The sequence below is a fragment of the Cardiocondyla obscurior genome, linkage group LG13, assembly GCF_019399895.1.
Source record: "Cardiocondyla obscurior isolate alpha-2009 linkage group LG13, Cobs3.1, whole genome shotgun sequence".
NCBI lineage: Eukaryota > Metazoa > Arthropoda > Insecta > Hymenoptera > Formicidae > Cardiocondyla > Cardiocondyla obscurior.
In genome coordinates, this window is record NC_091876.1 from 1,031,549 (window position 1) to 1,035,068 (window position 3,520).

Consider the following 3,520-nt stretch of genomic DNA (forward strand, 5'->3'; position numbering starts at 1 on the left):
CAATATGTATACCGGTCCCGTTATGTACCGAACGACAAAAATATATATATATATATATATATATATATATATATATATATATATATATATATATATGGAAAAATTATATTCTACTGTAATCAAGTTCTTTTAAATTGACATTATGCGTAAATATTTTAGGATGTCGCTGTATGTTCCGTTTTATCATTAACATATTGGTTATTATTCTTAAAGTCTATCATAGATTATTTCTTACATCGTCTATCCAAAAGACCAGGTTGAGAATCCTCACTTTTATGCTATTGGTCGAATCGATTTTACTAGGATCTAGGAACTTTATTTAGTGGAAATTTTAATTTCTGACGTCACAACCCCCCCCTTAATTAAGAACGAATTTACGATGTTTTCGGAGTAATTCGTTCATTTAAATCGATTTGGTTTAAACGTTCCCTCAGGTCTGTGTAAACAATAGGTGTAGTGTTTGTGCCTACACTTTGACTTCTATTTTCGGTGTTTAAAGATTCTGGTACTTCGGGAAAATTGCGGTTAGGCTGTACAGTTATGGGGAGTGGCGAGTGTACATCGTCTACCTCGTGCTCAGGTGTGTTTGGCTTGGGTTTTGGTGGTGCTCGTGCAAAGTGGAGTAGTAAATTGGTGAGTGAACTCCAGATAGCTCCAAGAACGTAGAGGCTGCATCCATACGCTGAGTGAAGAGCATACCCATGGATCAGAGTGTCGATGGCGAGCTTGATGAGGCGGACAATGATCATTATTCCGAATATTCCTGCGGTTGCAGATCCAAAAGTGAGAAAGTTGCCCCAGATGCGGGCAGTTGTATTATCGGCTATCTTCTTTAGTGATGCTTCATCGAGGAGGTGGTACAATGATACTGATTCACCATCAATATTTTGACCAGTCATTCCACGTGCCATAGAGTTAAGAAGCGTAGGCTTCTCGGCGGGAAACATGATGTGATTGCGAAGCTTGTCGATGTCAACTTGGGAGTATATTCCACTAGTTGCTAATGATCCAGGCGTGAGATACTTCCAAGTAAGGGAAGTCATAGGTTGTAATTGTTGAAGTGTTGTTTCACGCACATGTGCCTCTGGAGTAAATTGTACCCAAGTGTCTTCTATGAAGTACAAGGTAGGTAATTCATAACTGCATTCTCGTACGGTACTGCTTTTAACTAATATTCTTGATTTTGGAGTTAGGAAATATGAATTATTCCTTATGGTTACAGGAAGTTCAAGATGACATTCCTTGACTCGTCGAATAGTGGTGATTACTGGGATGCACTTTATCACATGGATAGCTTCTCCAGCACTTACTGCCATATATCCAGGTCCTTTCATCAAGCGATATCAAATTCATCTGGTTGTAAGAAAGCAAAAGAGAGTGTATTTTTGATTACCTCTCTCTCTAATTCACATCGATGCTGCATAACGTTGTGGTAAAGAGATGTCATCTGTTGTTTAATATGTTTTTCCACATAGACAAATTTAGAATTAACATAAGTAAATATGTCTAAATTTCCTACATGAATTGATCCTCGATGGGTAAAAGTGTTACCCTTCACAGTTTCCAATATGAACAATTTTGGATGTTCTGTGTTATGCAGAGTGTATCCGCATAATGACTGTTGGTGGGCAGCTGTCAAGGCAAAGGTGAGATCTTGAGTCACCAGAGAATAAACCGTGGCATATGTAGAGTCCTCGGCTTGGCTGATTAATTTGGTTGCTAGCCCTTCATATAATACATCATACTGGTGGAAGTTACAAGAAGAAGTAGGCATAGGCTTCCAGAATGTGTGCCCATCCTCAGAGTCAACGCAAGTTCCTCTGGTTAAGTCACATACAGTACCGGATTTTAACATGATTTTACCTGAGTTTAAATTTAAAAGTACATACGCTGTTTTCAGAGTGATTTGAATTAAAGCGTCGACAATAACATTATTCCAGGTGCCGTAGGGATCAGAATATTGAGTTCCTTCGCATCGACCGTCATATCCGACTGTACCAGCAAGCATGAAACTGTGCGTGTTAGTGGAATTCGGTTTTAACCCATTGATTTCTCCACCAGTTCCCAAAGAAAAAATGCTATCTTGTATAGCACGTGAGCATTTTGATGGAGAAATTTCTAAGAAGTATTCCATTCTCCCATTACTTACTGCAGAAATATGCGAATGCATGCCGCAATACTGAACCGTTCTAAATAACTCAATTTTGCATTGATAAATTTCTGCATAATTATATTCGGAGAGTTGAAAAAGTTGGACATAAACGTGGGATGAATTAGGTTTTTGGTATCCTAGATCGCATTCGCTAGTTCCCAATAATGATACGGTGGTAATGTTCAGGTGTTGTCCACCACAGTCATAACCGATTAGTCCGTACACACATTGGAGTGAGGAGACCAGAATAATTAACAGCATATTCTATAAAAAAGTAATGTATTCCATATGTATATATGTTAGTATATATGTATATATATATATGTATTACAAAAAAAACACTAAGTTTAATTCTAGCATACAAGTTACAGCACACACATTTTTTATTATTTTTGTTGTTTTGTTCTTTTTTTATCTCTTTTATATATATATATATATATATATATATATATATATATATATATATATCCTTGGTGATTATATAACATTAATATCTAAAGTCGCTATAAAACTTATATTACTAATTAATCATATATTTCCCTTTATAGGTCGGAGAAGATTACAAGATTTGACGCTTTCTTTTCAACGTGATCATACTCGATTTCGAGCAATTCTTCCGGGTTAAACCCGTCTAACCTAAGCGCGGAAATTATTCTAAAATAAGCCCTATAACATTGTACGCAATCTATTTTACTTTTAGTGGCGAACGTAGGTTCGTTACAGTAGTTACATTGTAAGCGCAAAATATCTCCATAACTACCGTTTGGAGGGTCGTTAGGAGATAATGAGAGAGAGAGTCCGTGGTAATAGCACGATTGCATGTAAGGGCCGGTGAGCTCGTCGTCTTCGCACACTGCGCATATGCTCATTTCCTTGTCCTGTGCGCCAGTTATGATAAGACAACGAGCTCTCATAATTGTACCGAACACCTTCACTACTGGGTGGGGGCGGTATGTGTACGGCCTATTCGGGCACATTTTATGTATGGCACAACCTTACAAAAAACATAGTTCGGTGTTCGAAGGCGAATTCTAGCGATCCTACGTCTACTCTATTTTCTTCCATCTCTTTGTGTAATTCGCGATATATGTTTAAGCAAGCTAAGCATTCGTTCGCTGAGACCAGAGATGAAATGGAGCAGTTACATTTGCAGCATCGTCTAGTATTCATTTGGCCCTTAACAAGCAGATGGCTGACTTTATTAGCGAATCTTTCGCCGGTAATAATAGTTTGCCTACGATGTTGTATGTAGCAAGGGGCGCATAATACTAATGCTGAATCGCCCTCGGAAAATCCGAATGTATATACGCAGTCTAAGCCGTACCGATCGGCATGCTCGCGCTGACAAAAGGACATTGTAAATTTTGT

The 3,520-nt window shown here is 38.0% G+C and overlaps 1 pseudogene; it reads right to left on the reverse strand.

Annotated features, from left to right (window-relative positions):
- Positions 1-227: 227 nt before the first annotated feature.
- Positions 228-2,500, reverse strand: LOC139107439 (uncharacterized; annotated as a pseudogene).
- Between the last annotated feature and the right edge of the window lie 1,020 nt (positions 2,501-3,520).